Below are 15,258 nucleotides of genomic sequence, written 5' to 3' on the forward strand. Positions count from 1 at the left end.
TTATTACGTTATTCACCTTGCTGCACATATTAAGTATTATTTTTATTCTGTGGGTCAGAACAATTAGAGCAATGCCAATATTGTCTATGCTTTTATTTACCATATCTTCTATTATTTTTCTATAATAAGTACACTATGAAAAAAGTAGTTGTTTCTGGGACATGATGTTCTGAGAGACATAAGCTTCTAGGACAGCTTATTTTTTATGATATGCTATAGTTTTTATTGGTGCAATTTTGAGGGAGATGCTTCTTTTTAATCACTTTTTATAACACTTCTGGGAACCAAAATGAACAAAAAAGACAAGCTGTAGTTTTTATTGGAACCATTTTGGAAAACATACGACTCTTTGATCACTTTTATTTTGCTGTTTTACTTTTTACTTTTTTAAAATTTTTATTTATTTATTTAGAGCCAAGATTAACAAAATGAGCGATAATAGCATAGTTTGTAATATTTATTTTTAATGGCATTCACCGTAATTGATTAGAATAAAATAGTTTTATAAGACGGTTTATTACAAAAGCAACATCAATTATTTGTCTTTTTTGGGTGATTGTTTTTTCTTCACAAATGAATTGTTTTTTTTTTGGTTTTTTAATTACTTAAAAGGGACCTTGGGTTCTTTTATTTTTACATCTTTTTGCACTTAAAAACAATTTCTTTACAATACTTTTTAATCTTACAAAGGGAATTGAACATGCAATCCTTTGATCCAAATAATAATGCACTGTACACCCTATGTTATTCAAACCTGCCAGACCTGTCAACCATACAAATGTTTACAATTCATGTATGTGCAATATACTGTAGTGACTTACAGATGACGTTCTTTCAGATTTGGTTCATTAACTTTTCTTATCTTTTTCTTCTATTGCACACCAACATAATTACATTTTCCAGCCATGAGTCTGCAGAGTTTGTAAGAAAAACACATTTGACTTCTCAAATTTCCAGTACCATCTCTATCTATTCACATACTACAAAAACTTCTCACCCTGATTGCACCTGGGGCATATAACAATGACCTCAATAATGAAAGAAAATGTGTCATTGCTATAATTATCAACTCCCCCCCCAAAAAAAAATGCTACACAAACAGTAAGTCAGATAAAAAGTACCTCTAAAACTAAGTTCCCATGGAAAGCACTTATTCCCCAACTGTGCTACCTAGAAAATAATACTGCACCATGTGCTCCTTTGAAGGTTATAATGTCCAAAGTGTCCACTTCATGCACGAAATACCATTGAGCGCTCACTTTAAGAAACAATTCACTACAATAAAGTAATAATGTCCTGTGAGTGTGATAATGAAAACGAATAATGCCCCTATTTAAAACAAATAATGTTCTTTGAGTGCCCCATCTCCGAGTATACAGTATGATGGCCTCACGGTCCCCTATTTAAAAGTAAGATGCCCCCTCAGCGCCCTATATACAATAAGATTGGCCCCACAGCTCCTATACACATTATGAGAACTCACATAACTACTATATATAGACTATGCTGTCCCCACAACCAGATATATTTATTAAGAGGCCCCCACAGCTCCCTATACACAATATGATTGTCCCACAGCTCCTATTTGCAGTTTGATAGTCCCCCATAGCCCATTGTGTACTCACTTTTCAGTTTTTGAATTTCCACAAAAATTTAAAATAACCAATAAATTTTGTTCAACTTCATAATTGTGTTCTACTTGTTGTTGATTCTTCACCAAAAATTTACATTTGGTATCTATATGCTTGAAGCTTGATAAGTGGGAAAAGGTTGAAAAGTTCCAAGGGGCCAAATACTTTCACAAGGCTCTGTATGTAAAACAACATCGCAGAAAAAGGAACAGCTTTACTAACCCCACATAAGATTACCAATGTATTAGCAGTATGCAGTTGACCCACATGATAAAGTCGGAGACAGCACAGGTGCAAAATATTGATGGAGCAACTATTAACAAACCTACCAATTAATCGAGGGGATGGTTGCCTAGTATTAAAAATGCACACAAGTGAGGCTTGCATAAGGTGCCAGTCACACAGGTACGTGTGATGCACAGTGTATGGCTTAGAGCCTATTGATGACACCCATACTATTAGATCAGGCGGGCTACCTAGCACTATATGTGGACACCCCAATTCACCCAACAAAAAATAAAGTGTGACGCTAGTCACTTCTCACGGCTAAGCCATGAGTCAGAGTGCTCAGGGAGTCCAAGGTCAGAAGCTAGGAAGGTATGTCATAAACAGAAGGAAGAGACAAAAGCGAAGTCGCGTAGTGTTTCAAGGTCAGAGTACCGGGAGGATAACGGATCACAGTTGAAGGCGTTAAGCAGGCGGATGGTCAGAAAGAAGTCCAAAGTCAGGCAAAAGATCAAGCATATAGAACGCAAGGCACAGGGAGCACAAAGCACAAACCTCACAAGATGAATGTACGTCTGGCAGTGGTCTGGGAGAAGCTACTCAGTTAGGCAGGCATGGCCATTACCCAGGATAGTGAACACCTGAGACAGACGATGTCTCCCAGTCACGGATTGGTTAGTTGAGCTGTCAATCAACACACCGACAGCTCAGCACGCCCCTGAACCAAACTGGATGGTCATGCTGTCAATCAAAGTACTGACAGCTTCAGCATGCCCCTGTACCAGATTGGATGGCCAAAATGTCAGTAACTGCATCCCAGACACCCTGAGTGGTGGAACCGTGACATAAAGGGCCTAGCTGTATACTGTAGAAAGATGGAAAAACGTGCAATAAAGAGATGAAAAATTATGTATAAAATACATGGGGTATTGGCCTAACCCCCTCTATATATACTGTTATGGCTCCTATATATAGTATGATATTGTTCACAGTCCCCTATATCTTGTATCATGTCCCCAAAGGTCCCCTATACACAGTATAATGTCCCCACATGTGCATTATCTATAGAATGATGTCTCTATGACTTCCTATGTATGATATGGTGTCCTCACAGACCCCTATATGTCGCATGATGTTCCCACAGCTCCCTATATACACTGTTATGTACTCCACGGCCCCCAATGCACCGTATGATGACCCCCACAGCTCCTTACATATATTGTATTATTTTATCACAGCCACTTTATATATAGTATGATTTCACCTCAGCTCTATATATAGCACTATGTGCCCCATATCTTCCTACATAATAAGACATTCCCACAGCCCCTCTACAGTATACATAGTATGATGTCCCCACAGGTCCCATATATACTATATTATGTTTCTCAAACACCTCTAGATATAGTGTGATATCCTCACAGTCTCCTATTAGAGATGAGCTAATCGACTGTGGAAGACTGAGTTTGAGTCAAATTTTCTGAAATTCTCAATTTTTTTGCAATTTTGAACATTTTAAGATTTTATAAAAAAACTTGTCTGCTACAATTTCCCACACTGCTGAAGCATTACAGAGAGTGTTAACCTACTTTTACATTGCTGCATGAACATCCACATAATGCCCTGCAGTTATGACATATTATGGATTATCATGCAGTACATTGTATAGTGGTGATCAGTACCTTAGTTATCCAACATCATTGGTTCTGAGTGGAGCATAGCTTGTATGGCACAGTCATTTTCCATGTCCAGAGTCAGTGGTGTCCTCTCTCTCTCTCACCTGTAGAATGTAAACTCTTATGGTCAGTTGAGCACTCTCTCTCTTGCCTGTAAAGTGCAGGCTCTTAGGTTAGCTGGATTCTATCGCTCTCTCCTTTCCCTCACATGTATTTTCCAAGCAATTACAAGCTTTCCAGTATTGAGATTCACGCTAAATTATTCACCACAAATCAATTTTTTGGGGAATATAAATTTCAAAAGATTTGTTCACCTCTACCCCTATATAATTTGATGATCCCCCACATCCCAATATATATTATGATGCCCCGCAGCTCCCTGTATATAGTACGATGTCCCTCCAGGCCTTCTATAAATAGTTTGATAGTTTGAACAGTCCCCCTATATACAGTATGATGTCCCCACAGCCCCCTTTATATATGTATATAATGATATTCCCATGGTCCTCCTATGTATAGTATGATGTCCCAACAGCCCCCCTATATAGAGAATGATGTCCCAAAATGCCCTACTATATATAGTGTGATGTCCCTACAGCTTCTCTTTATACTGTATTATGACCCCCACAACCTGATAATATACAAAACAATAAAGATTATAGTTGTCTAATTATTCTTCCCTTCACTGCAGCCTCCGACTCTTCTTCTGATGTCTACAGCGGGCTTGCAGAAGTGTGGAGATGCAATAATGTAATCGTGCCACCTGCATAGGTATGCTGACATCCTGTAAATTGCAGGCCTGTAGCAGTCTGCATCCTATGAGATAGATAGTGATGAAGCAGGGAGTTGTGGCTTCTGGTTTTTGCATGATTGAACTGTATCTGCATGAGGTTAACACTACAACAGTACACTGTCATGATTGCCAGCAATTTGGGGACCTGGGCAAATAGTTGGGGAACTAGTCCCAGACCTTTGATGCTAGCAATGCTTTTGCTTTTATGTTAGGGGGCAATACATAGTATTATTCAAGCTATATGGGTATAGTAGGGGAGACTACACCAGATGATGACCCTTTTCTATTAAACAGTGCTAAGAGCCAATCACAAAAGCAACTCCCATTCCAGCAGGCTACGTCCATCTTTGTAGAATATAATTGGCTATTCACACACAGCTTCACATGCAATAACATCTGAAAAAGAGGGAATTCTGACTTGTTGGTCAGCACCATTTTTAAAAGGGGTTATCTCCACTACATCTTCATGATCTTTGAAAATATATGCAGTAGAATGATTTCTGAGATATGTTTGTTTTTTCTTACTAAAAGTAAGTACCAATTTTCCAAGACAGCTTAAAGGTACCGTCACACTAGGCGATATCGCCAGCAATCCGTGACGTTGCAGCGACCTGGATGGCGATATCGCTGTATTTGACACGCAGAAGCGATCTGGATCCCGCTGTGAAATTGCTGGTCGCTGCTAGAAGGTCTGCACATTATTTGGTCGCTAGGTCGCCGTGTATCGCCGTGTTTGACAGCAAAAGCGACGATACCAGCGATATTTTACACTGGTAACCAGGGTAAACATCGGGTTACTAAGCGCAGGGCCGCGCTTAGTAACCCGATGTTTACCCTGGTTACCAGCGTAAAAGTTAAAAAAACAAACAGTACATACTCACCTGCGCGTCCCCCAGCCTCTGCTTCCTGACACTAAAGCGCCGGCCCTAAACTGAAAGTGAAAGCAACAGCGGTGACGTCACCGCTCTGCTGTTAGGGCCGGAGCTCAGTCAGCGTCAGGATGCAGAGGCTGGGGGACGCGCAGGTGAGCATGTACTGTTTGTTTTTTTAACTTTTACGCTGGTAACCAGGGTAAACATCGGGTTACTAAGCGCGGCCCTGCGCTTAGCAACCCGATGTTTACCCTGGTTACCCGGGGACCTCGGCATCGCTGGTCGCTGGAGAGCGGTCTGTGTGACAGCTCTCCAGCGACCACACAGCGACGCTGCAGCGATCGGCATTGCTGTCGCTATCGCTGCAGCGTCGCTTAGTGTGACGGTACCTTAAGAGTTAAAAAGAACCAGAAGCAATGATCTAAAAGAACGATATGTTGCTTCTTTGACATGAGGGAATTTCACTTTTCGGCATCTGTGTTTGTTCTTCTGGACAAACAAACAAACACCTTTACTGTCTATTTTCTTAATTGGTCCTTGTGGACAGTGCTTCGATTTCTCCCACTGCCCAGGATTCTTTTACATTACTTTTCTTTTTAAGTTCTTAAATATAGCCTTTCTAAAAGTCTTTCTACTGAACATAGATGTGTGAATGTTTTGATTTATCTAATTAATGACAAAATCTACAATCAGAACTAATCCCCTGTAGAATGTATTGTCTTTATGACAATCTGTCACTTAAATTGAAGTTCACTTTAGTGAATCCATATTTTTTTATAAAAATAACTCTTGCTGATGCAGCTTAAAGACTGAATGGTTCTTGGGCAGACCTTAAATAGATTTTTCCCATCATTTCCCAATAAATAGCTATGCACCCTATCATGCCCTTGTGACTTAATGGCCACAATTTTTAAGATTTAGGCAGGCACAAGTCACAAACACATTAGAAGACACATTAATCTTTTGAGCAATGTGCCATGACGTGATAGGGACAGTTTCAGATTCTGCTGTTTCCGAAAATCCTAAAACACGTCATATTTCATGAAATGTATTTCCATTTAATAGGATTCTTCTGTCATCAAGACACCATCACACTGTACAATAATTAACGTTTTAAACTGTGCTATAACCGAAAATACAAGCACCATTGACATTTATCAATTGCAATGCAGTAAAGAACATCAGTGGAGATGAGAAAGGCCAAGTCTCTTGCCATTTCAAGGGATTTACCTGCTGACACAATGGCTACATCCACAATACACAAAAATCCTTTACTAATAGAAAAAACTTTAAATTTATATATTTATTCTATAAGTTGTTTTCTTAAATTTGAAATGGTACATTGATAGAGTTGAAATAATTTTCAATAAAAATTAACAAGAAATCATCTGTTTATCCTATGAACGTAAGTAAAATGTTTAAGAAAAATTATGGAAAATTATTGTAGTTTAGGAGCCAGTCAGACTCCAAATTTGACAAACAATGTGAACCTAACCTTTTGGGCTCGAAGAAAAATCCATAAAAGGGAAACCTATATTTAATATGCAATATATAATACTGGCCTTCTTATGTGGTGGATGAGCCATTGAACCTTCTCATTCACCAGGGCAGGGGTGGACTTTCTGAATGTACATCCCTTACAGCTACACCCATCTGAATTTCCATCTATATCAATAGTGTGATGCAGTGACCCCTGTTACAGCTAGGGGGTGCTGCATGTTCTCATCAGAATACACATGGAGGCGTATTGAGGCCATGGGAATGCATGGCAGTTGCAGGCATAACTATGATGGTGAGACAGTGTCCAGCATGATTGTAAATGGCCGGTATGTGTCACAGAGGGAGTCTGCGCTGTAAGCCAGTATTGTTGTTCTGGGACCTGTAGTCCCACAAGTATTGTTGTGTAGCTTTAAAGAGAGACTTACAGGGTTAGTCGGAGAGCTGGGCGGGTCTGACTAACCACACACACCTCCCTATGGGAGTGGTTACAAATATATAATGTGACCATGGTGTGGTCACATGGGAGAGAGTGTATGGACCTGATTGGTCCATGTGTAAGGTCCTGGAAGGCCTATTTGTTGGAGGTGCTAACTTCTTCAAGAGCACATGCTGATGCTTTGTACCTGGTGGCAGTGTGTTGGATGGTTCCAAGTGAGGATGGATGTCCTGAACAGCACACAGAGAGGCCATGTTTGCAAAGTCAGTGATGGCACTGCGTTTGGGGGAGCTATTGCCCATCTGAGGATCTGGACTGTCGGGAATGCACTGGTCACAGGGACGGTGATCCCAGTTCGGCAGCTTTCCCAGGAGAGAGGTCAGCGTGGGGAGTAGCAGCTACTGAAGTCATTGGACCCTTGTTTCCCGGCCTCTTTCCACCATCTGCGAAAGAATGATGGGGACAGAACGATCACTAATAGATCACCAACAGATCACCATACAGTATCATGTTATCAGCAGCATATCTACAGTTTACACCGGGCAATGTGCTGCTGAGAACAAGGATTTCTGTTCCCACATAAACAATCCAATCACTCGATGAATAGGCAGCATTTTGCTTGTTTAGTATAATACACCCCATACTCCTCCATATATTATAATGTGCTTCACAGTCCTCCATATTGTAAAATGTGCCCCATAGTCCTCCATATAGTATAATACACTTCCCATAGTCCTCCATATAGTATAATACACTCCTCATAGTCCTCCATATATTAAAACTTACTCCTCAGTCTTCCATATAGCATAATACACTCCTCACAGTGCTCCATATAGTATAATGCACCGCCATAGTCATCCATGTAGTACAATTCACTTCCCATTGTATAATGCACCCCATAGTTCTTCATATAATATAATGTATTCCCCATAGTCCTCGATACAGTATAATTCAGCCCACATATAGTATAATGCAGCCACCACCCCACAGAGTATAATGCAGCCACCCCACAGAGTATAATGTAACCCCCCACAGAGTATAATGTAACCTCCACATAGAATATAATGCAGCCCCCATATCGTATAATGTAGCCCCCTCATAGAGTATGATGCAATCACCCCTCATAGAATGTAAATATAATACAGCCCCCCATAGAATATAATGTAGCCCCGAACAGGATATAATACAGCCCACCTCTCCATAGAATATAATGTAGCCCCATCAAAGAGTATGATGCAATCATCCCTCATAAAATCTAATAAAGCCCCCCACAGAATATAATGCAACCCCCCATAGTATATAACACAGCCTCCCCCATAGAATATAATATGCCACCATAGTATATAGCACAGCCCACACAGTAGTATATAGCACAGCCCACACAGTAGTATATAGAACAGCCCACACAGTAGTATATAGCACTGCCCACACAGTAGTATACAGCACAGCGCACACAGTAGTATACAGCACTGCCCGCACAGTAGTATACAGCACTGCCCACACAGTAGCATACAGCACTGCCCACACAGTAGTATACAGCACTGCCCACACAGTAGTATACAGCACTGCCTACAAAGTAGTATACAGTACAGGCCACACAGTAGTATACAGCACAGCCCACATCCCCCCTTCCCTCCCCTCATCTCCCCTCCCAAGAATGGCACAACAGTCCAGTAAAATAAAAAAAGCACAAGCTCCTCACCTCTCCTCATGCCCGAGCTGCCTGCTCCCTTGTCCTGTGTTGGCAGGCTGCCACCACACGGCCTGGCACACAGTGAGTGTGCGATAACATCATCATGCACCTGCAGTGTCAGAGGCAGAGCGGGGAATGATGGGAGAGGGAGCGTCAGGTGATGCTCTCTCCTCCATCATTGCTTTGAACTGTACGGCAGACGCTGGTATTGTTCAATGCGGTGGAGGAGTCGGCGCTGGCGGCAGGCGGGCCCCCCTGCCTCACTGTGGCCCCACAGTGGGTGTGTGACTTGCCACTAGCTGGGGGCCCCTGGGGGAGTGGGAGCCCAAGGCAGCTGCTTGGTCTGCCTGCCCCTATTAGCCCTTATAAAAATTAAAAACTTGGGGCTAAAACAACATTTTAGTGGTAAAAATGTAATTTATTCTTTATATAAATTTTTGTGAGACATATGATGTCAAAATGATCCCTGCACATTTGGATGAATTCATTTTGGAGTGCAGTTTGTAAAATGCCAAAATGGTGTCACTTGGGGGATTTTCACTATTTAGGCACATCAGAGGCTCTCCAAACGCATCATGGCATCCGCCAATTGTTCTAGCAAATCTTGCATTCAAAAAGTCAAATGGCGCTCCTTCCCTTCCAAGCTCTGCCCTGTGCCCAAACAGTTGTTTTCTCCCTCATATGTGATATTGGCATGCTCAGGAGAAATTACACAATAATTTTTGGGGTCCATTTATTCCTGTTTCCCTTGTCAAAATAATATTGGATCTGAAGTAAATTTTTTGTGAAAAAAATTTAAATGTTCATTTTTTCCACATTCCAAAAATTCCTGTGAAGCACCTGAAGGGTTAATACACTACTTGAATGTTGTTTTGAGCACCTTGAGGGGTGCTGTTTTTAGAATGGTGCCACTTTTGGGTATTTTCTGTTACATAGACCCCTCAAAGTGACTTAAAATGTGATGTGGTCCCTAAAAAATGGTTTTGTAAATTTTTTTGGAAAAATTAAAAATCGTAGGTCAACTTTTAACCCTTATAACTTCCTAACAAAAAAAGTTGGTTCCAAAATTGTGCTGTTGTAAAGCAGACATGTGGGAATTGTTATTTATTAACTATTTTACGTGACGTATCTCTGTGAATTAAGGGCATGAAAATTCAAAATTTTAAAATGGTTACATTTTTAAAATATTTGCCAAATTTCCATTTTTTTCACAAACAAATCATCTGGATCCAATGAAAAGTTCCAGAATTACTACCTCATAAAGTGACAGTGGTCAGAATTGTAAACATTGGCCTGGTCATTAACATGCAAACCACCTTTGGTGCTTAAGGGGTTAACAGTTTCAACAATAGATTTCTTTAAAACAGCAAAATGGGTTTTACAGAAAAAAGAGAAGGATTTAATCAGCATTAAACAGCATTATACAGTACATGCCCTTAGTTTAACCCCTTCACCCCAAAGGGTGGTTTGCACGTTAATGACCAGGCCAATTTTTACAATTCTGACCACTGTCCATTTATGAGGTTATAACTCTGGAATGCTTCAACGGATCCTGGTGATTCTGACATTGTTTTCTCATGACATATTGTACTTCATGATAGTGGTAACATTTCTTAGATATTACCTGCGTTTATTTGTGAAAAAAATGGAAATTTGGCGAAAATTTTGAAAATTTTGCAATTTTCCAAATTTGAATTTTTATGCAACTAAATCACAGTGATATGTCACACAAAATACTTAATAAGTAACATTTCCCACATGTCTACTTTACATCAGCACAATTTTGGAACCAAAATTTTTTTTGTTATGGAGTTATAAGGATTAAAAGTTGTCCTGCAATTTCTCATTTTTACAACACCATGTTTTTTTAGGGACCACATCACATTTGAAGTCATTTTGAGAGGTCTATATGATAGAAAATACCCAAGTGTGACACCATTCTAAAAACTGCACCCCTCAAGGTGCTCAAAACCACATTCAAGAAGTTTATTAACTCTTCAGGTGTTTCACGGGAATTTTTGGAATGTTTAAATAAAAACTAACATTTAACTTTTTTTCACACAAAATTTATTTCAGCTCCAATTTGTTTTATTTTACCAAGGGTAACAGGAGAAAATAGACCCCAATAGATGTTGTACAATTTGTCCTGAGTACGCCGATACCCCATATGTGGGGGTAAACCACTGTTTGGGCGCATGACAGAGCTCGGAAGCGAAGGAGCGCCATTTGACTTTTCAATGAAAAATTGACTGGAATTGAGATGGGATGCCATGTTGCGTTTGGAGAGCCCCTGATGTGCTTTAACATTGAAACCCCCCACAAGTGACACCATTTTGGAAAGTAGACCCCCTAAGAAACTTATCTAGAGGTGTGGTGAGCACTTTGACCCACCAAGTGCTTCACAGAAGTTTATAATGCAGAACCGTAAAAATAAAAAATCATATTTTTTCACAAAAATTACCTTTTCGCCCCCAATTTTTTATTTTCCCAAGGGTAAGAGAAGAAATTGGACCCCAAATTGTTTTAAAATTTGTCCTGAGTACGCTGATACCCGATATGTGGGGGTAAACCACTGTTTGGGCGCATGGGAGAGCTCGGAAGGGAAGGAGCGCCGTTTGACTTTTCACTGCAAAATTGACAGGAATTGAGATGGGACGCCATGTTGCGTTTGGAGAGCCACTCATGTGCCTAAACATTGAAACCCCCCACAAGTGACACTATTTTGGAAAGTAGACCCCCTAAGGAACTTATCTAGAGGTGTGGTGAGCACTTTGACCCACCAAGTGCTTCACAGAAGTTTATAATGCAGAGCCGTAAAAATAAAACAAAAATTTTTTCCCACAAAAATTATTTTTTAGCCCCCCGTTTTGTATTTTCCCGAGGGTAACAGGAGAAATTGGACCCCACAAGTTGTTGTCCAATTTGTCCTGAGTACGCTGATACCCCATATGTGGAAGGGAACAACCGTTTGGGTGCATGGGAGGGCTCGGAAGGGATGGAGCGCCATTTGGAATGCAGACTTAGATGAAATGGTCTGCAGGCAACACATTGCGTTTGCAGAGCCCCTAATGTACCTAAACAGTAAAAAACCCCTACAAGTGATACTATATTGGAAAGTAGACCCCCTAAGGAACTCATCTAGATGTTATGTGAGAGCTTTGAACCCCCAAGTGTTTCACTACAGTTTATAACGCAGAGCCGTGCAAATAAAAAATATTTTTTTTTCCACAAAAATTATTTTTTAGCCCCCAGTTTTGTATTTTTCCAAGGGTAACAGGAGAAATTGGACTGTAAATATTATTGTCCAATTTGTCCTGAGTACGCTGATACCTGATATGTGGGGGGGAACCACCGTTTGAGTGCATGGCAGAGCTCAGAAGGGAAGGAGCATCATTTGGAATGCAGACTTAGATGGATTGGTCTGCAGGCGTCACATTGCGTTTGCAGAGCCCCTAATGTACCTAAACAGTAGAAACTCCCCACAATTGACCCAATATTGAAACTATACCCCCCAAGGAACTTATCTAGTTGTGTTGTGAGAACTTTGAACCCCAAAGTGTTTCACCACAGTTTATAATGCAGAGCCGTGAAAATAAAAAATAAAAAATTTCCCCCCAAAATTATATTTTAGCCCCCAGTTTTGTATTTTCCCAAGGGTAACAGGAGAAATTGGACCCCAGAAGTTGTTGTCCAATTTGTCTTGAGTATGCTGATACCCCATATGTGGGGGAGAACCACCGTTTGGGCGCATGGGAGGGCTCGGAATGGAAGGAGCGCCATTTGGACTGCAGACTTAGATGGAATGGTCTGCAGGCGTCACATTGCGTTTCCAGAACCCCTAATGTACCTAAACAGTTGAAACCCCCCACAAGTGACACCATTTTGGAAAGTAGACCCCCTAAGGAACTCATCTAGATGTGATGTGAGAGCTTTGAACCCCCAAGTGTTTCACTACAGTTTATAACGCAGAGCCATGCAAATAAAAAAAAGATTTTCCACAAAAATTATTTTTTAGCCCCCAGTTTTGTATTTTCCCAAGGGTAACAGGAGAAATTCGACCCCAAAAGTTGTTCTCCAATGTGTTCCGAGTACGCTGATACCCCATATGTTGGGGTAATCCCCTGTTTGGGCACACGGGAGAGCTCGGAAGGGAAGGAGCACTGTTTTACTTTTTCAACGCAGAATTGGCTGGTATTGAGATCGGACGCCATGTCGCGTTTGGAGAGCCCCTGATGTGCCTAAACAGTGGAAACCCCCCAATTATAACTGAAACCCTAATCCAAACACACCCCTAACCCTAATCCCAATGGTAACCCTAACCACACCTCTAACCCAGATACACCCCTAACCCTAATCCCAACCCTATTCCCAACCGTAAATGTAATCCAAACCCTAACCCTAACTTTAGCCCCAACCCTAACCCTAACTTTAGCCCCAACCCTAACTGTAGCCTTAACCCTAGCCCCAACCCTAGCCCCAGCCCTAACCCTAGCCCTAACCCTAGCCCTAACTCTAGCCCTAACCCTAGCCCTAGCCCTAACCCTAGCCCTAACCCTAGCCCTAACCCTAGCCCTAACCCTAACCCTAATGGGAAAATGGAAATAAATACATTTTTAATTTTTTTTCCCCTAACTAAGCGGGTGATGAAGGGGGGTTTGATTTACTTTTATAGCGGGTTTTTTAGCGGATTTTTATGATTGGCAGCTGTCACACACTGAAAGACGCTTTTTATTGCAAAAAATATTTTTTGCATTACCACATTTTGAGAGCTATAATTTTTCCATATTTGAGTCCACAGAGTCATGTGAGGTCTTGTTTTTTGCGGAACGAGTTGATGTTTTTATTGGTAACATGTTCGGGCACGGAAGATTTTTTGATCGCTTTTTATTCCGATTTTTGTGAGGCAGAATGACCAAAAACCAGCTATTCATGAATTTCTTTTGGGGGAGGCGTTTATACCGTTCCGCGTTTGGTAAAATTGATAAAGCAGTTTTATTCTTCGGGTCAGTACGATTACAGCGATACCTCATTTATATCATTTTTTTAATGTTTTGGCACTTTTATACGATAAAAACTATTTTAGAGAAAAAATAATTATTTTGTCATCGCTTTATTCGCTGATGATGCTGTATGGCAGCTCGATTTTTGCGGGACAAGATGACGTTTTCAGTGGTACCATGGTTATTGATATCCGTCTTTTTTATCGCGTGTTATTCCACTTTTTATTCGGCGGTATGAGAATAAAGCGTTGTTTTTTTGCCTTGTTTTTTTTTTTTTTACGGTGTTCACTGAAGGGGTTAACTAGTGATATAGTTTTATAGGTGGGGTCGTTACGGACGCGGTAATACTAAATATGTGTACCTTTATTGTGCGATTTTTTTTTTTTATTTAGATAAAGAAATGTATTTATGGGAATAATTTTTTTTTTTCTTTATTTAGGAATTTTTTTTTTATTTTTTTTTACACATGTGGACATTTTTTTTTTTTTACTTTTTTACTTTGTCCCAGGGGGGGACATCACAGATCGCTGATCTGACAGTTTGCACAGCACTGTGTCAGATCACCGATCTCAGTTCCAGCGCTGCAGGCTTACAAGAGCCTGGTCTGCACCCGGAAGTAATCCCTGCAGGACCCGGATGCAGCCCCACGGCCATAGGAGGTAAGAGACCCTTGCAGCAACGCGATCACATTGCGTTGCTTTGGGGTCTCAGGGAAGCCCGCAGGGAGCCCCCTCCCTGCGCGATGCTTCCCTGTACCGCTCATCATTTTTGATCGTGGTGTGGTGGGGGTTGATGTGCCAGGCGCGGTCCGTGACCGATCCTGGCACATTGTGCCGGATGTCAGCTGCGATAGGTAGCTGACACCCGGCCGCGATCGGCCGCGCTCCCCCCGTGAGCGCGGCCGATCACGCTGGACGTACTATTCCGTCCTTGGGAATTAGGGCCCACCCCACATGGACGGAATAGTGTGTCCAATGGCAGAAAGGGGTTAAGGTATAAAACTCTGATCACATATTCACTCCAATTTTTGTTCAAAGCCAGTGTATCAGTTTCTTGGTGTAAGTTGGGACAGAGTGCTGGTGCATTTGACTTTTTATATCTACACCACTGAACATTTTCTGATATTTTTCTTGGGGATTAGAACATAAATATGAGAAAAGGCAATCTGTTTAACAGTTGAAAGGATAGGCAGATTTTTTCCTCAAATCTTATTTATGTATAATCATCCAAAGATTGGTTACACTTTTTTTTACTGTATCTTAAAATCAGCTTTTATTTCCCATTGAAAAGCTGGGCACTATGACTTGGTGTATTACTGCAATGAAAAGGGTATAAATGTCATCTATAGACTGCCTGGCTAAGTAAATAAAGTAAAGAATCTCGCTTGCTGAGTTGAGCTTTTATTATAGTATCATAAATGGAACATTTAACT

This window comes from Ranitomeya variabilis, chromosome 5 (assembly GCF_051348905.1).
Source record: "Ranitomeya variabilis isolate aRanVar5 chromosome 5, aRanVar5.hap1, whole genome shotgun sequence".
In the NCBI taxonomy this organism is placed as follows: Eukaryota; Metazoa; Chordata; class Amphibia; order Anura; family Dendrobatidae; genus Ranitomeya; species Ranitomeya variabilis.